Genomic DNA, 22,484 nt, shown 5'->3' on the forward strand with positions numbered 1-22,484 from the left:
CACAAATATCGTCCAACCCTACCTAAGCCCAGAGGACCTTTAACCAACTGCACATGACTCTCTCTCAAGCCATGAAGGTGCTAGTCAAGAAAGGTCACCTCAAACCCTTAGAACCTCGCCCACTTCCTGGTCCTCTCCCACCCAAACACAACCCCGCAAAATACTGTGCGTTTCACCAACAGCATGGTCATGACACCGACCAGTGCTTTCGATTGTGTCATGAGATTCAGAATCTCATTGACAACAAGGTGATCGCTCCACCTCAAAAATTAAACGTAACCACAAATCCACTCACAGCCCATAATCAAGTACCCCCACCTCGAAATCTTAACCTAATCCATACACTCACCACCTCTTACGACCCCAATGTATATATTACTCCCTCCCACTTACCAAAACCGATGTTGTTCATTCCAGAAGGCACATATCTGTCCATGATGGACACATCCAAACCTCAACCCAAGCCTGTGGTGATGAGACTTACAATGGAAGGGGAGTCGACCTTGGAGGAAGGTACTAGTCTGTTGCCAGAGTGTCCTAACGACTTATTTGATAGGGTGTATGATCCAAGTTGCTATATTGTGTCAACTGGTCAAATCAAGCCTGAATTGGTGCTGCCAAACTTGGTAGACATCAATGTGGTTAGGGAAGATAGGCCGAGCCAGGGGTTGGATGATCTAGCAGAACTTGAAGAGGATTTGGATAATCTGTGGTTCTTTGATGAGCAGGATTAGAGAGATGTACAGATCGGGTGGTTCAACCTGAACGGATCAACTGACAACATTGGATGGCTGAGTGATGAGCCAGACAAAGAAAAAAAGACTAGAATGAAACCAGAGGGAAAAGAAGTAGAGATAGTTGTAGTAGCCGGAAGGGCTGATGAGAAAGGAAAGCTACTGGAGAGGGCTGGTGTGGAAAACCCAGCCCAGGAAATGGGCGCTGTGAACACCGTAAATATCGAACAGGAAGTTGCATTGAGGCAGTGTGAACGAGAAAGAATTGAAGACAGTCGGGAAACCGTAAATTCACAACACCCTGTGAGGGACACCTATGATGTGAAAGTGATACAGGCAGTGCCAAACAATTGTTTGTCGGCCGTGGACGGCGAACTATGAGACAATAGTGATTTGCATCTAGCCCATATTGAGAAAGACTGGGGTGATTGCATTCCGGACAATGCATGGTATGCTGAGGAAATAGACCATCTGACAAGAAGTGGGCGGTATTTTAAGCCGCTGCACCTGGATCAAGCGGAAGCGTCTGGAAAGGACAAAGAGGCCGAGAAACAGAAGGAGAAACAACTAGAAGAAGAGGCAGTGTTGAAACAACTCAAGAAAATTCAAGATGATATCTCTACTAGGGTCTTCTCATGGTCGCACAAGTATACCGACAGGCAGTATTGTCGACAATGGACAAGGCTAAATTGTCCACTGACACCACGCCTGAGCAGCTTGTGGGTTTGGTCTTCCCGAGTGGTGTCAGACTAACGCTAACTTTCTCTAACAAAGAGTTGCTGCCGGAGGGCTTGGCTTATAATAAACCGTTGTATATATCTGTGGAATATAGAGAGAAATGGATGTCGGTGGTGTTGGTAGATACCGGTACCATTAATGTATGTTCTTCCCAAACTGCCTATGCAATTGGCCTCAAACTAGCGGACTTTGTTCCCATTGCCTAAGTAATACGAGCATATCATAACACGAGTAGAAAGGTCATGGGTACAGTGCAGGTGAGAGTCCAGGTGGGCCCCTCAGAGCAAGAGATTGAGTTTCATGTCTTAGATATGCCGGCTATCTTGAATTTACTGTTAGGGAGGCCCTGGTTGTACCATGTGAAGGCTGTCTCTTCCACTCTCGATTAGATATTGAAGCACCCTCACAGGAGAGGAGTGGCAATTATTTTTGGTAACTTCTCCATCCATCTGCCTCCAGAGGTGACCACGCCAGTGCTAGAGATCAACCATGGCGACGAGGATGTATTTCACTCGGGATTCACTCTGGTTGAAGCCCGGGTAGTGCAGACCATTCTAGTAGCAGACGAAGGCATGTACGTCAACGCCCAGTCCATCCATTTCATGAACAAACTGCAGCACGTTCCAAGAAAGGGGCTCGGAAAAGTGGTCGGAAAGGTGTTGTAGCACTGACAGATGTGTGACACAGCCCACATGCCTTTGGACTGGGCTATGTGCCCACCAAAGAAGATTGGATCAGAAAGAGAGAAGAGATGAGAGGCAGAGATAAGGCCAAACAACCTGGAAAACGTTATGAACTCATCAACAGGCCAATCCAGGGGACACTGAATGGCTATTCTGTTTGGAAAGGAGAGGACTTCCCTTTTTGTGGCTTTATCGAGCCTTGGGTAAATTCCTCAAAGCAACGTGTCCTCGGGTTTGAGATCTTCTTTGACCATGAGCTACATGACAATGATGATGAGGAAAGGGAGAAACCACGCATCAAAGCTGAATAGAGCATGGAAGGTGACTCAGATGACAACGAACTTGGAGTAGAGGTAGCACTGGCTAGTCTTCTGATATATCCTACGACCGACCTAGAGAACTTGGGGGATAAATTTACTGTCTCCATGATCGGGAAAGAACCGAGTGTGAACCCAACCAGTGGCATTTTGGATGCATCAGGGGCACCACATCTTACCTGGCAGCTGGAGGAAGGCTATTAGTCCAGTTCTGAATCGGGTGATGAGCCAAAATCTAATTCCACTAAGTCTGTGGGATCGGGATCAGATTCAAGTTCTTCTGAGTCTGAGCCTAGTATTTATGGGGGTGGTAACCTAGATACCAAAGTACTATCTAGGTCTTCATTCATCTTTTCTTTTGAGTCTGTAACCGAAGATTTGGACCTTTTGAATGGAAACTCTGCAGATTCTGTGTACTTTTCTGTGCCGTTGGTTTATTGTATTGACCAAGATTTTCAAAATTTTAATGGAAAAGAAAAGGAAGAAATTCATCTGGCTTTGAAAAACTTAATTAATCGAGAGAATGAGAGGTTTGCTACACCTTGTGTTGATGAAATAATTGCCATTAATGTCGGTACTGAGAAGGATCCGGGCCTAGTCCAAATCGGGTCCACGTTGTCTTCGGAGGAGCGCGAGCGTTTAATCACTTTATTAAAAAATTTCAAAGATGCTTTTGCGTGGTCCTACGAAGACATGCCTGGAATCGATCCTGAGATTGTACAGTACCGAATCCCTCTTGATCCCAAGGCCCCAACCAGTCAAGCAGAAGCTGCGCATAATTCGTTCGGATTAGGCACTGAAAATCAAGGAAGAGGTCACTAAGCAGATTGATACAGGATTCTTGTTAGTATTCGAGTATTCGACCTGGTTGGCCAATATTGTCTCAGTACCAAAGAAGGATAGTAGAATTTAGGTTTGCATTGACTTTCGAGACTTGAATAGAGCCAATTTGAAGGAAGACTTTCCTTTGCTGCATATTGATGAGTTAGTGGATTTCACTGTGGGCCATGCATTGCTACCATTTATGGATGGATTTTTCAGGTACAACCAGATTCTGATGGCACCTGAGGATAGAGAAAAGACCGCATTCACCACCCCATGGGGTACCTACTGCTACTGGGTTATGCTGTTTGGGTTGAAAAATGCTGGAGCTACCTATCAGAGGGTTGCGACCACCATTCTGCATGACATGATCCACAAAGAGGTTGAGGTGTATGTGGACGACATGATTGTCAAGTCTATAGAACGAGAGGGCCACTACACCACACTAGAGAAATTCTTTGAATGGATTAGGGAATAAAGATTGAGGTTAAACTTGCAAAAATGCACATTTGGGGTAACAATAGGGAAAATGCTAGGATTTCTGATCACACAGAGGGGCATTGAAGTAGATCCTTAAAAAATGAAGGCCATCTTAGAAATGCCACCACCAAGGACTGAAAAGGAGGTGCGTGGCTTTCTGGGTAAAGTGCAATTCATAAGACGGTTTATTTCCAAATTAACCTTGACTTGTGAACCACTATTTGATCTCCTGAAGAAAGGGAAGAAATTCCGATGGGATGATCGATGCCAGTTTCCTTTTGAACAGGTTAAGCAGTACCTCCAGAATTCGCCTATGTTATCGATGCCAGAGCCAAGCAAGCCTTTGATTCTGTACTTGTTAGTAACAGATATGACCATGGGATGCATGCTTGCGTAAGAATCTGAAGATAGGGTGAAGAAAACCATCTACTGCTTGAGCAAGAAAATGCTAGACTACAAGACCCTGTACACTCCTTTAGAGAAAGCTTGCCTAGCCTTAGTATATGCTACCAGGAAATTGAGGCACTACTTATTAGCTCACTCTATAATCCTGGTTTCAAGATTAGATCCCATCAAATATCTCTTTGAGAAACCAGCGCTTATGGGTAGGCTGGCTCGTTGGTTACTTCTTCTCTTTGAATTTGATCTCAAGTATATCACCTGCAAGTCAGTTAAAGAAAAAGTTATAGTGAAGTTCCTGGCAAACCACCCAGTAGAAGGAGATTAAGAAGTGGAATACTTGTTCCCAGATGAAGACATTCTACAAGTTGAAGAGGAAACTTGGGGATGTACTTTGACGGAGCATCCAATCAGTATGGTCATGGGATAGGTGTGTTGCTAATAGCACCTGATAACTCCCATATACCTTTAGCCTTCAAACTCTAGTTCAAAATGTCCATTAATGAAGCAGAATATGAAACATGCATTGCTGGTTTAGAAGCTGCCTTAGAACTAGGGGCAATAAGGTTGGATGTCATCGGGGACTCAAACTTGGTTGTTTCGCAAGCAAACGGAGAATGGAAAGTCAAGGAAGAGAAGATTAAGGTTTACCATCAGACCCTGGATGTTCTAATTTGGAGGTTTGAAAAGTTGACGTTCACACATCTATTAAGAGAGAACATCTGGTACGCCAATGCTTTAGCAACTCTATGTTCTATGGTAGACATTCCATTTGGAGTCTGGATGCGTCCGATTATCATTGAACAGAAGCACATGTTGGCTTAAGAAACCATTACCACAATAGATTAAGTGCAAGACAAAAACCCCTGGTATTATGATAATTGGAACTTCCTGGAAAAGGATATGTATCCGCTAGGGGCAAATGCCAAGGAGAAATGAGGAATACAGCATATAGCCATCCAATTTATCATCTGCGGGGGTAAGCTGTATAAAAAAGGTCATCTGGGAATGCATAAACTATGTGTGGAGGAAGAGGAATCGAAGAGCCTTATGAAGGCTATCCACGGTGGAGAATGTGGAGCGCATATGAATGGTGTGATGCTAGCCTGAAAGATCCTTACAAGGTTATTATTAGTACACCATGGAGGAGGATTGTATTGGTTTTGTACGGTGATGCCATAAATGTCAAATTCATGCCAACCGCATGAATATTTCACCGTCAAAACTCCACAACATGACTTTGCCATGGGCCTTCTCAGTTTGGGAAATCGACGTTATTGGTGCTGCCTCGCCAAAAGGATCAAATGGACATGAATATATCTTAGTGGCGATTGATTATTTTACGAAATGGGCGGAAGTTTAGTCCTATGCCATGTTGAAAGCATCGTATGTGGCTAAATTTATCAAAAACAATATCATCTGCCGGTATGGAGTTCCGAATGAGATCATATCAGATAGCAGCTCCTATTTCAAGAAAGAGGCGATAGACTTGTTGAAGAAATACAATGTGGCTTTTCATAAGTCATCCATATACAGGCCACAAGCCAATGGAGCTATTGAAGCCGCCAATAAGAATATTAAGAATATCTTGCAGAAGATGGTTGAGACCTACAAGGATTGGCTGAATAAACTGCCATTCGCACTTTGGGCTACAGAACCTCGATCTGGACATCTACAGGGGCTACCCCCTATTCTTTCATCTATGGGATGAAGGTTGCTTTACCAATTGAAATTGAAGTGTTGTCGATGTGAGTTATGGATGAGTGTCAAATAGCGGAGGCGGACTGGCAACAGAGTAGGTTTGAGGAGTTAATGTTGTTTGATGAGAGGAGGCTAAAGGCATTGTATCATATTTAGGGCTACCAGCATAGAATTGCCAGAGCTTTTAACAAGAAAGTTAAGTTTAGGAATCCCAAGGAAGAAGACATGGTGCTGAAAGACAACCGAGCTCCCATCCATGACCCTAGGGGCAAGTTTAGACCTAATTAGACTAGTCCTTACATCATCAAAGCTATCTAGTTAGGAGGGGCAGTTATTCTCATGGACTTAGATAGCTTGGAATTTTCACAGCCGATCAATATGGACAAATTGAAGAAATACTACCCTTGAGAGACTCGCTAGGCCGAAAACCTGGAAAGACGACCTAGGAAAAAGTTAGAGCATGAAAAATTAGAAATAAAGAAAAACTGAGCTCGTAAGGTTGAAAATCCTAAAGGGTGACTTTGGTAAAAGTTAGAGTGCAAAATCAGAGAGTTAATACTCGAGTGAACCTGAACCGAACTACGTAAGGCCAAATTCCTATCTTTGGGATACGTAGGCAATTTCATCCTGAAGTTCAGTCGTAACTATCTCCAACTCAACTGTCCTGTTCATTTTCCTGATCAGGTTATCTTTGCTCATCATCTGTTAGTTCGGTTGTGATCTTCATTTTGGGAAGAAAAACTGGTTAGCAATAGTGGTATGCAATTAGGGGCAGTTATGGTTGTTTGATTTGAGGTTGTACATCTTGAGGGTTTGATTCTGTGTGTGTCAGGTAGTGATCATTTTCGAAAATGATTTTGGAAAGTTTTAATAAAAGTTGATTTTGTTCATAATTTTACCTTTTACAACTTAGATCATTTTTGGGACCAACAGTAAAAGTTTTAGTGCTTACAACTTTAATTCCATTGATTTCAACATAAAGTACATTCTCCAACTCTCTGATACAAATCAAAGTTGCTTTTACATTATAAAACTTGAAAAGAAAAGTCAAAGTAATAAACTAAGGGCATAGCTGAGTCAAATGCTCTTGCGTCCTTTGCTCGTGCTTGCGAAAGCTTCTGTAGCCAAAGTAGGCCCGGCTTGTGCCTCATCATCGAGCCAAACCAAGCACTCACTAGAAAGGGAATAACTGAAACTAGGGGCAGGGGCCAGAAGCTCACTCAGTCTCTAGGAAGCAAGGTATGTAGCTAGGTGTGAAGCACAAATTGGGAATGAAGTCGGGTATTCTACCCCCTCCTGTGGACAGGTTTGATCATGCCTGAACTGGCGTTTGAACCAGAGAAGAGAAAGTAGAACACGCAGTGCGTGAGGTCAATCAACTGTATGTCAAGCTATCAGGTCATACTGTAACTCATCTCAATCAGATTAAGCCAGTGACAATGCTAAGCTATGTCAGCTACAGACCTGCTGCACATCCAGTTGCACCACCATCCCTTATTAGGAAAGTCCCCTAGTCGTTGGTGGAAGAAATAAGCTCGAGCTAAATACTCGGGGCAAGGGTTCACCACCTTCAACTTATCCATGACCCAGACCTGGTAAGGGATGAAAGAATAGAGAGATGTGCGTGGAGAGAGAAGTAAAGAAAGAGCTTTGAGAGAAAATAGAGCATGAGTGCCGAGTGATGTGCGAGGCATATATCAGAAAGGGTAGGAAACAATACATAAAGTAGTGGACTCCCCGCAAATCTAGTGGTCACTTGCCGATGAAAAGCATCTAAGCCTATTAGGGTCTTTGCCAGCGTCAAACTGATACAACTCTTACCTTCTTTCAGACATTGGGCCACTTCGATCAATCGAATGTTGGATCCACTATAACTAGGGGCAAGAAGGAAATGCATAAACATACATAAATAGAGGGTGTGTTGCCAAAAACCTCAACAGAGAGGGTCGCCTCTATCACTGATGCATCAAGTTGGGTATATCTAGCTCTCCGTCATGAGCCAACGACCAAGCTTCATGCAAAGTGAGCCCACACATTCGTCCCAAAAATTGGGCGTGCCCAAAACAGGGTTGAGGCATGATTTCTTCATCGCACCGGGTTTCCATCAATGCTTAAAATTCTTCAAGAGTCGGGCACATTTCCTGTGTTCCGAAGTGAAATGCATACACAATTGGGTCCCAGCATTAGGCCGCGTCATGGAGGAACGGAAAGTAAAGTGGAGTATGGCTTAACGGAAAAAGCACGTTTATGCTAAAACCTCAAAAATTTACCTTTTCCATGCCGTCTAAAGTGGCTATCCAATCCGTGAGCTTCTCGGCAAGAAATATCTCCATTTGTGGAAGAAACAACAAAAAAAATGAGGTCCTAGTGAAGAAATCACAAAGAAAGACCTTTTGTAGAAGATAGGACTGTGAGTGGAGGCCCACTGTCAGCTGTCTAGTGGATCCATCACAAATGGGTGGCCATCCACTTTTTCTGGCCTGCCATCCACTTGTGGGCTTGGCAGTTTTGGCAGTCTAGTTTTGCCCTGGTCTTTGTGTTTGAGGTCTTGTTTTGAGTCTTTTGGTTTTAGCAAGTGTTTATATCTATGTTTGAGTTGTTTTTGCTTTGTTTATCGAGTTATATTTTGTAGTTTGGTCGTTGATTGACTCATTACCCGATTAAGAACATCGTGCCAATACAAGTTTTCATTTTTTGGTTTCAAATTCAACTCCATTTTCATTCAGCAAATGCGGTGCTCATGATGAAAAAACAATAACTCTTTTCATAAAGCAACAGGGTTTTCCCCCGATCATAGTTTTTACAAAAGAGAATACAAGCTTTCAAAAGCAAAAGTAAAAGCCTATCTGAAGCTATACACGTGCTGAACTACCAAAATAAAAGAAACTAAGCAAAAAAGTACAGAAAGTGGCGCCAGTCATCTCAAGCTCGAGACGCCCTCTTCGTTCTCTTCCTCGGAGGGGACTCAAGGGCACTGTCCCTGTTAGCACTGCTATCAGAATCAGACTCTGAGCCAAAGTTGTTATCATCATCTTTGCTCCCTGCCTTAGGGCCAGCCTCAGCATCATCTCCGTTTCTTGAACCCAAGCCAGCATCATCACCCCCACTCTCAGACGACTTAGAATGTCAGCTCACTGCCTCATCAGAGTCGTGGGTCTCGGTATCATCCCCACTCAATACGGGCTCGGACTAGTTGCTCTGGCTCCAAGCACCCCTGCCTTTGCCTTTGCCTCAACCTTGGCACTCATCTCGGATGCATGCTGGGGCCTGTTTACCTTTACTCTCTGTCATCGGATGAGGTATCGCTGGTGCCGCTGCTACCGGTGTCCTCAGTACAGGTGGTATCTGAAAAACAATCGTCAACATATCAGATACAGTGTATGTATGCGGAATGAGTGCAAAAAATACAGTATGAGTACAGTGTGTCAATGCAGTATGGGGTAGTGTGAATGTTATGGTATGCGTATCAGTGTACTAGTGGGAATATAGTAGTGTGGTGCACAACAGTGTCAGGTAGCAGTGAAATGTATGTGGAAAATAGAGAAAATACCTGGATACTGTGGAGATCAAGCAATGTCTCCCTCCTCTACACCATGCCAATCAGAGAAGCAACCAGTTGGAGTAGGCCCTTTGTGTACTTAGTTGGTGCCTGCAAATGCATTTAAATGATCAATATCGGGAAGAATTAATATCTAGAAAAGGTGAGTTTAGTTACAAGCTATTGTGTGTGGTTCATACCTGAGGGGCGATGCGGCTCTGATATATCCATGCCCTATCTCAGGTGGCTCGATCGGGATCTGATAGGCTGACCCGGTTAGCCGCCAACATGTAAGCACAGTGGGAATCACTGGCCAACCAGCAACCCGCACAATGGGATGCTCTCTCCCAATATCAGCCTCGGTCTCCTAGGTAGCCTCACCTGCCAAGGGAGCACCTATTGCATCGCCCGCGCGAATGCCCGTCGAAGGGGGTATGAAATGAGTCTGGATGAAAGTCGCATAATTGCCCTGCGCTCTGAAATAGTCGGCATCCAGCCCCACCATAAACTGAATAATAGCCCTAGTCGAGAGGCTATCGACTGTCCTCATGGATGCTAGGGGTGGCATAGGAACGATTGGGATGGGTGAGCCCAGAGTCTGGCGTATGGAATGCTTACCTAAGAACTAGGCCCGGCAAACTGGGCCCTTCAGTAAAATTCAGAATCAAGACGTGGCCTAAAACCTGGCACACTGGTCCCTCACTCTAACTGGCATCGTCGCCTAGGGCTGTCACATGATCTGCAAACAAAGAATATACAGATTGTTAGTTGCTGTCAGTTTTTAAAGTATAAGTCAGAATAGTAGTAAAGCAAAAATGACTGTGAGCTTCAGATTACCTCATGGGTAACCACCATATTGAAATATCAACGATAGAAGGCGAATGTCATATCGTCGCGGCTCTAGCACCGACATCGACCGTCATATCGCCGTGAATAAGCCATGACGGGAGGGATCTCATCCATTGGCTTTGGAGCCAGTGTCGAGAAATAAGCATAAACCCATAACTGCAACAGAAAGTGCAAAACAAAAAGTGCAAAGCAAAAAGCACATTGTATCAATAGAAAGTGCAAAAGTAAAAAGGTGTGGTGCATACCTCCTAGGCTCTCCAGTAGCCTCTGACCCACTCTCCCTTCATGCAGGAAGTGGAACTCATATAGCCATAGAGTATGGTGAGGCCAGCTCCACTCCAGTTGTAGAACTGGACTCTGGGCAAGGTCATGTGGGCGCTCAGTAAATACAAACCCACGGTGTTCCACCTGTTTGCAAACAAGGTGGTACCGAGTAAGAACATCAAAAAGCCCTGGACGTACTGCTCTACCTCTTCCGGTGTCTCAGGCGCACTCTCGCAGAAGTGGTCAGAGAACCAACTGTATCTCGCCATCGCTGGCATGTATAGAGGTGAGTGCGTTCCAAGCAGGTAGATGCCACCCATTCGCCTATATCCATGTCAAAGGGGATCGGGTCACCCCCTACTCCTAAGCTTGTGATCATGAAGAAGTCATAGGGAGTCATCGTCATCTCTCCAGCGGAAGAGAAGTGGAAAAAGTTAGTGGTGTCCCACCACCTCTCCACCAACGCTCCGAGTAGAGCCTGGCTAGCCATATGTCATGAGAGTCTGGTGCAGAATAAGCTAAAGCTAGCCTCATCAACAAGGTCACGAACCTCGGAAGGGAGCTCATAATACTAGTTGCTGGCTATCACTGCCCGTAACCCCTGTAAGAGTGGGAGTCTCCCTGTGGCAAAGAAAGAATGAATCAGGTGAAAGACGGTGATAAAAGGGCATTCAAATGAAAGACAGTGTAAGAAATACAGTCAAATGAAAGGAAAGAAAGCATGAAAATAAAGTTTGTACCTCAGAAGCACCAAAGGAAAGGTGGAAGCACGGCTCTCTCAACAAAATGTCCTCTGGCATGCCACCAGCAAAATCATCAAAACGCATCATGCCACTAGACACCAGCATGTGCGTGCGAGGGTGATAAGTGACCGGATCAAAGGGACATATCCTCAGTGGTAGTGGCTCAGGCTTAAGTCCTGGAGCGAACTTTGCCTTAAAGTTAGCTGCAAGGCCTTCCGCCGCCTCGCCGGCCTCGGTGACTGCCAACTCCTCGACCTTAACAGAGGGTGAAAGTGCATATGGAACCTCTAGAAGGGCCTCAGCATGAGGAATGTCGTCTGCCATCTGAAAAGTGGGTGAAGACTAGTGAAAAAGTGAAGAACATGAAGAAAAATAGGGAAAACTTGAAAAAAGTCAACCCTAAGGGAGAGAAAATGAGAGAAAAATTCAAAAGCTAGGAAAGTTTGCGAAACTCGAGAGAAACTCAAGGGAAACAAGACCGAAATGGTGAAAATGCAAGAAAATCAATGAAAACAAAATCTGTTCAGTTCAAAGTGCAGAGGAACAAAGAGGGTTTACGAATAAAGTTTGCGTGGGGTGTTGGAAAACATGTACAAAGCACAAGTCTAGAGAGAGGAAGCACCTAGAGCAAGAGAGAGAGAGTGTTTTCAGACTTGGGTGTGTGAGTAAATGAGGTGTGATGGTGTATTTAAGAAGGCCTGTGCCGAAATTCCAATTCTGCCCCTAATTTTGCATTAGTGGCTGGCAATCCTCATTTGTGGCCTAGTGCTGTTTTGTTCCTCTTTTGCCCTAGCAGTGTATGCGAGGTTCTCTTTTGGGTTCAGATTGGTTTTAGAGGAGCTCAAAATTGTGTTTCAATTGTGCTGTTCCCAATACTCGTTATGTTCCGATGCGTGAACGCTCTCCACTTGCCAATATACAACAAAAGTAACCTATGGTGATGAAAACTAGTGAAGAAAATAAAATTCGTCACTAAATAAAAATAATTTGTGAGAAATTTATAAATTTTGTCACATATAAAAAAAAATAAAAATGATAGGTGACAAAATTTATCTTCGTCAATAAATACTTCATTTTAAGTGAGGAAAAATTAAGTTTCGTCACCAAAAATTTTCCCGCTTTTTTTTTTGGGTGGCGCCAAAATTTTGGGACTTTTGGTGAGAAAAAAATTTGTCGCTAATTATAAAATTATTTGTGAGGAATATATTTTCGTCACCAAAACGTTGTAATATTTTTGATATCTTTTGGGGAGGAAATAATATTGTCACCATTTTTGGTGGGAAATTTTTGATATATTGAGTGGCAATAAAAAAAAAAGGTATTAATTTTTTTTACCTGCTTATCATCTCTCTCTGTCTCTCTCTCTCTCTCTCTCTCTCTCAAAATAGGGCATTAATTTGTCTTACCTCTTGCTCCTCCACCATGGCGATCGCCATCGTCGCCACTAGTAGCCTTGCCGATCGTCGCCGCCACTAGTAGCCTTGCTGGTAACTGCCACATCTTCTTCGCTCGGTGATTTGGTACATGATTTCTCTTTGCTCTTTTTCTGGTGTCTCTTTCTCCTATTCTCTATTTTGGTACGGTGACGAAAATTAGTGAAGAAAACAAATTTCGTTAGTAAATAAGAATAATCCATGAGGAATTATAAATTTTGTCACGTATAATAACAAAATAAAAATAATAGTTGACGAAATTTATTTCTGTCAATAAATACTTACTTTTAGGTGACAAAAAAATAAGTTTCGTCACCTAAATTTTTTCCACTAATTTTTTTTGATGGTGCCAGAATTTTGAAACATTTGGTGGAATTTTTTTTTCCAACAATTAAAAAATTATTAATGAGAAATATACGTCACCAATAATCTAATTTTTTTTGTTTAAAAACTTGATTTTAAATATTTTAAGACCATTTGGTGAGAAATATATTTTCGTCACTAATAATTTTTAATATTTGTAGGCCTTTTAGTGAGAATTATTTTGTCACTAATTTTGAAAGAAGAATTTTAACATATTAAGCGGTAATGAAAAAAATAGTCTATTATTTTTCCCTCCTTTTTTTTTTTGGGATCAGTTTTCCTAAATTGTTTTTCCCTCTTTTTTTTTATCAGTTTTCCTAGATTATTTTTCCCTTCTTTTTTTTTTTGATCAGTCTTCGTATCAGTCTCTATCTCTATCCGTCTCTCCCTCTCAAAACAAAACACAACGAATCAGTTTTCCTATCAATCTCTATCTCTTCCCCTTTCCCTCTTCCTCTCAAAACACAAGTGTTGTGTGTTCTTGTCCAGCACCCCTTGAGTGTTTTCTTCTCCAACGTCATCCCTGTTCTCCTCCTTCAGTGTGTCATCCCTGTTCTCCTCCTTCAGTGTCGCCACAGACGTCGTATCTCCTTTACTGCTGTGTGTTCTCTTCGATCAGGTATGGGTCCTCTTTCTCTCTCCCTCTCTCACTCAATTTCTCTATTTTTCTATCAATTAATGTTTTCCCTAATTTTAGAAATTAATTTTTAGATTTAATGCTGCATTTTATTCTTTCTCATGCAAGGTTTCTCTTCAATAAATTGTGAATGTGTAAATTGTAAACTTGGCCATCCTCAATGTCTTTTGCTTGTTTCTGCTATAAACTTGATAATGAATGTCCTATTGATTATAATTAATAGTTTGAATTTAGTAAAAGCCCTTGACTAAATGTGAATATTTTGTATGATTTGGATTGTTACGTATTGCAAGACCGCTTTCATCTTCGGCCAGCACACACCTCCCAAATAGTTAAATGATTTTTCTTCCCGTCCTAATAATAATAATAACAAAAAATAAAGAAAGATAAAAAAAAAACTTACATAGTAATAAAACCCTTTGAATTATTCCTTCTTCTTTCTGTTTCTTTTTGGTGGAATTTAAGTTAGTTTAGACTAGCACAAGGAGACTTAGCTCAAGTTTATGCCTTCTAGGAATATTGCAAGTAGTCATGAACACGGGAAGGACTTGCATTAATTTATTGGAGAAAATATAATCTAAAATGTGCCGTGCACAATGTGAAGAATGTGATACCATGCATGAATTGTTCTGTCTTTAGATTACTGTTGCGAGGATTAAGATTTAGTCAATAAATTATATTGAAAACAAATGAAATTATGAATTAGGTGGCTGTTTAAAAGTTGATTTGCGAACTTGATTAATTGAATTACAGTTGACGACAAGCAAATCAATGAGGATCTTCAATTTGGAACCCCCCTCTTGATTGAAGAGTGCATTCAGTTTTGCATATCAGGCTTTGATTGCATATTTCATGTATTGTGGTAGCTTAGAGTAGTTCATTTCCACAACCCTTTGAAATACATTTTTGAAAGCAGTGGGACATGAGATTCTCTGACCGTCCATGAGTAACACTGCTCCTTCCTTAGTCGTCTTGTTGACAAGTATGGTTTTAGGTATACCAAATATGAATAAGCATATTGGTGTTTGATATATGATGGCGACTATCAAATATTTGATTTATGATTGTGATTATCAATTAAGTATGTAGTTGTAGCACGTCCGCGAGGGACCCCGCTACTACAGTTTGGACTCGATTTCTGTCACGGTTCTTAATCTGAACCAAAGAGTCCAAATCCGGCAAATCGTTTTGAGAAAACAAATTTTTTTTGAAAGAAGTGCCAAACATGGACTGCTTTGCCAGATACAGAGTCGCCACCTAAATATTTTATTTTTGGGGGAATTTAGGAAACCCTGACTCGGTGCCAAAGGCCACGTGTCCGTTATCACCAAAGTTGCCTCGGCTCAGGAACTTGGGTACGATTGGGGAAGGTCAGCTATGAGCACCCCCTCTCGCCCGATCCGAAGATCGGCCTCTACTAACCATGATATCCGTTTTTGAAAACGTTATGTGTTCTTATTCCATTTATTAGCCTCGAATTACTATGTTGTGCGCACAACAAACAAGTATAGACCAAGTCGCCTAAATTGGAACAAAACATTGCATGTTTGTTTTGAAAATGGTTTGCTACTCGCAAGTAGGCTTAAAATGCAGGTTTTGCCACCCTCAAGTGGGCTTTAGAAAAGATGGTTTCGCCACTATCTAGTGGGCTTAAAACTCAAAGTTTTAATGCATTATTCCAATTTAGGTAATTCAACCTCCATCCACAGGCATTCAAGCAGTTATATCACATAAGCAGCTAGCCTCATGGTAATCATGCAATTATGGCAACACTCACACGCATGTGGCATGCTAAAGCATAAAAGCTCACCTAGTACTCCGAGCCAAAACAAAAACTAGTTAGTAATCATTGCATGATCCTAGCTCATGTTAAGATGGCTAATGCAACACATACAAGATGCAACTACAATAGGCTCGGCTAATCTACAATGACATGTGAAATACTACAACTAACACGTATTCAATTTGGAATTGAAATACAAATGCAGTTAGAATGATGCGCCGAGCCCGGTGCATGCAAGACAAATGTACGAATGCATGCATGCATAGCATAAGATATGTTGATTTTAAATATGCCCTAGTCTACCATCATAAGCAGGTAAATAAAAGGGAAGAAAGACGTGGGGTTGGAAGATATACACACACTCACCCACACTTATTACATAATTGCCCTCACTCGGAGGGTCCAAATAAATATTACAGTCTGAATAATAAACACATTAATTGTTACAGAATTTCTAATTAATTAACAGAATGAATGCAAAAGGAAAGGTGGCCACAGCCCCTGCCTCGGGATGCACGAATGATGCATGCTCGAACCCGTCTCGCTCGGAAAGTCCGTACCATACCACTGCCGCCTCGGTTTACATTGCCCTGCTTCTCTGAAAATTGCCAAAGTTCTGGGATAGGTCCCCTGAATACTGTGGAACACCATCGGCTGAAGGAAATGTCCACCAGCCATTGAAAATATCCATCGGCTGCTGATGAAGCTACCGGCCCAGGAAGGATTGCCGGTCGGCACTGAATACTGCCGGTCGGCAGAAAGTTCCTGCAGAATCTGGTTTTTGGCAGCAACAAGAACAGACAGTGTATGGCATGGAATTTTAAGCAAGTGTATGCATGGCCACTCTCCCAATCATGTAATGGACTCAAGGGAGTATGCCCCTCGACCCTCGGGCCATCAATCACGCATGATGGCCTAAGAGGCCAAGTTTTGCAACTTTGATATCAAATGAAATGCAAGCACAAAACACATCAAAGGGCCCCAACCCCTATCATGATTGATCAAGAGGCAAGGGATGCATGCTCAATGAAATGCAACCTAGGCATGGAGGCTAAGTATGCAACATGAACATGCAAATGAGCAATGTATACTAGGCGCGCAACCTAAACATGTAAGTAAACATGGCATGCAACAACATGCGATGATGGACTTAAACTAACATGGATAGCTCGCAAGCATGCCAAAATCGGTGGCCATTAGATGAAATGAGACTCTCGAAACCCGTGCACGGATGCACGCAAACCGAGGACCAAACCTAAGGCATAGTATGAAACTCTAACAAGGCATGGCGAGGCATGAAATATGGCATACAAGCATGTAATTTCAGCACTGAAATGTGATATAAAACAGCCCCGAATCACGGAAACATGGCACCCAATGCATGGAATGAGACCCGAAATGCAAAACTAGGCACACGCAATGGCCTACAGCTATGCAAAGCATGCATTATTTGAAACATGAAGCATGAAGACAGATTCAAGGCAGTCCCAAAACAAGCATGTTTTTAGTTTTAAGCAAGACCAAACAATGAACACAAATAGGGCTAAACCAATATGCAAAAATGGCCCTAAATGTGAGATAAAGAAGCAAGTCACAGCTTCTGGCCCCAAACAAGAGAGGGCCCTACAAAAATGTTGAAGAGGGACCCAAAACATGCAATTTTTCAGTTTATGATCAAACCCGAAACTGTGCACAAGTATGCTCAAAATACTATGCAAAACAAGGCCAAAAAGAGAGCTATAACACAAAGTACAAAAAGGATGCCTCAAACAGTAAAATACCCTTAATGAAACATAAATAGGGGGTCAAAATAAGGCCATTTATAGTTTGGACCAAAGCTCAAAAACAGAAGCATAAGAGGCTAACAAATCATGCAAAAATGGAAACAAAAGAGAGATATAAAGGCAAGTGGAAAATGGAAGCCTCAAACAGTGATGAGCCCTTCAACAATGTTGAAGAAGGGCTCAAAATGAGCAACTTTACAGTTTATGACATGCCTCAAAAAAATTTATACATAGGCCAAAAATACTACACAAGAAAATGGCATACAAGAGAGGCAATAAAGCAAGTGCAACAAGGAGGCCTCAAATAGTGAGAGGCCCTTAAACAAACATGAAAAATATCTCAAAATAAGCCTAGTTCCAGTTAGGGTCGAAGCCCAAATATGCAAGCATGTAAGGCTTAGAAAGGATACAAAAATAAGCTTAAAGAGAGGAAATGTTGCTCACCCTTGAAGACCAAACTTTAGCAGCCTTTTGGCTTGAGAAAAGGTGCCTCCAAAGCTCTGAGAAGGCCCTCCAAGCTGCTGGAATTGAATGGTGGTGTGGTGCTATAGGGTGTAGTGCAAATGGAGCAAGGATTTTAGGGTTTGGACGCTTGGATGAGATAGATATATGGAGGATTGTATGTAATGCTCCAGCTGGTTTTCTAACCTGGTCTAAGGAAGAGGAGAGCTTCCTTTAAAGAGCCAAGAGACTAAAGCTTCTCTTAGAAGCTTCAAACCAATCCAGTCTGTGCCCTCCAGCTGGCATAGCTGGCATCCACTCAATCTGTAGAATACTCCGGAAGGTCGTCGGCCAGCAAAAATGGTCGGTCGGCTAAAATAAATGGCCTGTCGGCACAATAAATTGCCGATCGGATAAATAGATTGCCGACAGATGCTTCCAAGGTCAAAAAGTGGCCGGTGGGTGTCTAGATTAAAGCCCCGAAAGTTAGCTTTCCAATGGCGCAAACCTTGCATTAAAATTCCTCATGTGCAAAAAGTTATGCCCTTTTTGGTGAAGCCGCGCAGATTCGATCCAACCGGGATGATGCCCAACTTCAACTGATCATATCTCTCCCACCTGGACTTGGCTTTAAGAGATTCTTGAGTGAAAAATGAAGCCCCGGAAGTGAGCTTTCCGACGGTGGTGGCCCCACAGCGAGGACTGCTCGATTCCCTTCTACCCAGATTCATGCCTGTCTTCTCCTCCAACTTGGTTTCTTCTCTCTTCCCCACCTTTCTTCAACTTCAATCCCCTAAGCAAGGTGTTTTGAAAGATTTTTCAAAGATTTCATCTCTCTTTCATTCATTTCCACTTCGTCCCTGCTCGGTTTACCGAAAAGCGCAACGTTTGACAAAATGCGAGCCTTGGAACAACGCAGAAACTTTATTTCAAAAAAGTTTTGAAAGAGAGGGTTTTAAGGTTTAAAAACCATCCAAAATAGCTTTGGTCCAAAACGGGGTGTGAATTTGAGACTTGTCTCTCTCCTTGCCGAAGAAACTGGATCTTTGCCCTGCACACCGTTTATCACCAAGTAAACCATCAGTAACGCCCAAGTCTTATGGGCTGTCAAAAATGGGGTGTCTACAGTAGTCTCTTGAGTTTGTTGAGAATAAAAATTGCAAAAATGGTGTAGCAAGCGTGTACTGAAAAGCTTATGTTATGTCGGTTTTCATCCCAGTATGACACATAAATAACTGTAGCACATGCACATGTATGGTGCCTGTCCAATAAACATAAATTTGGACTCTCTCTCTCTGTGATAATGTTTATAGAAGGAGAGGTAAGTTATTATCTTAGCATTCACTATTGGCTTTTACCATTTTTGTGTTACTATTGTTACCATAGTGGTTAGTACAATAAGTCTTACTAGTTTTTGGTGTTTGGTGTTACTCTTGTAAGTATTATGCATCAAGAACACCATAGCCTATTCAAAAGGGATTAAATTAAAATTAGAGATGGAGCTTTATGCTAATCAATTTATTGAACAACCTATAGCTAGATCCATAAGTGGCTTGCTATGCTAGTGTTGTTGCTCTCTATGAAATTTGTTAACCTTTTTTTTTTTTTTTATAACTAATATACTGATGTGCCTCTGGGAAAGAGGTGGGAGTCCAAATTGGGTTCAATTTACCACAAAGTTACAAGTCTCATTGGTGAAGAAGGCTAGGAGACCTAATAAACAAGAGTATATTCTGTAATTATTATATACTATATGTTGAAAACCCACCCCACCCCACCCGACCCCACCCCAATTACTAAAAGTCATGTTGGCTTGGTTTGACCTGGCTCCACCCCACCCCAATTACTAAAAGTCATGTTGGCTTGGTTTGACCTGGCTCCTGTTAGTCATTTTGCTTCAGATAAAAATAAAACTACATTTTCATAGCACTTAAAAAAGGAAAAAGAAAAATAAAAGAAGCATACTCTGCTGGACTTCCATGAAAGAAATGTCGAAAGGTTTTGTGGGCAGAAGGGAGGGTACTATCACAGCACCTGCTGTGACGGCCCGTTGAGATTTGTATCGATTTTATTTTAATGATCGAAATCATTTATATCATAGGATTCGTCATGTCTATCATTCATATAAAATATAAAATAAATCGAACATGCATAGCTCATGTTCGAATCATAATTATTTTTAAAAAAAAATTATCAAAACTACACTAAACATTTATTTTTTCAAACATAAATGTAGACATGTTATAAGTTACAAATATCTAATTAACTTGATTTTTTTCACGGATGATCTAATTGACAAACTTTACAATATGAATGATTCGAATTATCAAAAAAACATTCGAAAAATACTCTCAAGGCCTTGTAATGTTACCACAATTAGAGCTCTCGTTATATATCATTAGAGAGTTGGTTGCAAATGTAGGATTCTAGCTTTAATTGTAGCAGAATTCTTCATTGGAAGTAGAATGTTAGCTCTTGTTATATATTCATTAGAGAGTTGGTGTTTGAGGTTAGGTTCAGGATTGGTTTGCTGAATCATAAATGCATTTCTACAAGCTGGCATGATGAAGAAACTGTATGTACAAAGTCAAAGTATTGTGTAATAATGTCCAAGAAAGCATCAGTCAAGGATTTCCCCTTCTCAGTGGATGATATAGTTTTCAAGTGGGAGCAAATCAGGGGCACAGTTTGATCTTCTTTGCTGCTGAATTAGTACGCCAGCTGTTTTTGGCTCTGTTCTGGCTCTAGTTTTGGCTCTGTTCTGGCTCTGTTTTGGTCTGAATCTAATGTTAGTTATGCTTGTTGGGTGTGGTTTAATGTCTGTGTTGAAACAATTCTGGGTGCTGCCACACAGTATTTTGGTCTGCATCTAATGTTAGCTTAGCTTAGCTTGCTGCTGCTGTCTGTGTCTAATGTCTGCTGCTGTCTAATGTTAGCTTAGCTCAGCTTTCAGTAGAATCTGCCACACAGTATTGGAACAATTCTGAGTGCTTTGTCTCTATCAGAGGTGTTGCCAATCAGTTGTTTTGTTGGTCTGAGTTCTCAGTGTTGTTTGTTGTTTAGTGTTGCCAATCAGTTGTTTCTAGTTTGTTGTTTGTTTGTTCTTTGGTTTGCTTCCTTCGTTGGTTTCTGACCAACTTGGAGGTTGGAGCTCCTTCCCGCTCCTTCCTCTTGTTTATTGATGTATTTCGGTTTGATTCATCAATAAATTTTTCTTTGCCAATCAAAAAAAATGTCCAAGAAAGTATCAAACATTCTGGACCCAGATAATGGATTTGTTTATCATGAATTGGTTATTTTCTTGTGTCAGATTCTTCATCATGGCCCATTGACCGAGTCTTCAAAACCAGGGGTTAGTATGTTTGGTTTTACTATTATGTCAACTATTTCTTGTCTTTGAAATATACCAGTAATTGGTCTACTGTGCATGCTTTATGATATGATAATTCATTGTCAAAGCCCAATGCCCGGTATTATTTGTATTGATTTCTAAAGTCAAACTCATGTTTGTCAACTTGGTCATGGTTTGCCATGTACTCCCAAGTTTTCAAATGGGTTGCAGCTAAAAGGATGAAAGAGCATATTCCAAACTATTTCTATTAGTTATTCCACTCTGGCATACGTCGTAGTGCATACAAAGATAAGGCCTTATCACGAGTAGCCAGGGTATCTTATTCTACTACCATTATGCCCTATCAAGGACTGTAATTTCAATTAGATAAGATTTTATCATTGTAGTTGAAGTTAAACCTATGTAGTATGTATTTGAAAACAATTATATTGAAGAATGGCTTCTGAAAATCGCCACAATGACTAGTTGCCTAAAGTAAGGGACTCAATTGAAGGTTGAAGGTGTAAATACTGTTCTTTGTCAAATGAATTTCTCTTTAGAATTTTAAATGGCTCTTTTGTATTTCTCCTACAATTGTGTAATGTACAGAGCTGAAAATAGAAATAAAACGTGAGCTTGTGAGATGACTCACCTCTGCCTTCCTGATACAGCTTTCATCATGATTATGTAAATGTCAAATTGAGATCAGCTAAGTTTTGGAATATCAGTATGATTCTAAAAATTCCAAATATTTGACTTTTGTTTCTTGGGATATGTAATACTTTTTATTTTTCTTTTTTTACTATTTGTGTACTTGTTTTTCTTGCTATTGATCTCAGACCTAGTTAGTTTTTCATCTTTTACCGGCCTTATCCTTCTACTCCAAACTTGTAGTAGAGCTCAATTATGCTTCAAAATGTCATGTGATCATGCCTTCTATGAACCATGAAGTAAAACTGTTATCCTATATGTACCTCAAGAGAAGATTATTGCCAATATGTCGCTATTACTATATCATCTACTGGATATGATTTCCATTTTCCAATTTAATCCCCCCTCCCAAAAAAAATAAAATAAAAATAAAATAATAATAATGATAATAAAATTGGTCCACCTAAAACTCTCAACGAATTCATCTTCACTCATTAACTTTGCTACTGACATCCTATACCTTGTGTGAACAAGAAAAGCTTTTGTACTTCTTTTATAATGACTGATTCATATCTATAGATAATATGGGCAAATTAATGCTCAGATGCGTGCACTTAGAAAACAATTTTGAGAAGTCCCCCAGTAGGTCATAAATTAAGGAAGCACAATCATCTGGTGATTCATCCCAGTAGTCATTTTGAGCTCTTGCAATAATGCTAAGTTAATTGTAAAGAGGATTCTCTAGCCTAAGTCTATGGCTTAGTCTTCCATTACACTAGTATTTATTCTCACT

The sequence above is a fragment of the Camellia sinensis genome, chromosome 15 (genome assembly GCF_055761805.1).
Source record: "Camellia sinensis isolate YWXY chromosome 15, ASM5576180v1, whole genome shotgun sequence".
Lineage (NCBI taxonomy): Eukaryota > Viridiplantae > Streptophyta > Magnoliopsida > Ericales > Theaceae > Camellia > Camellia sinensis.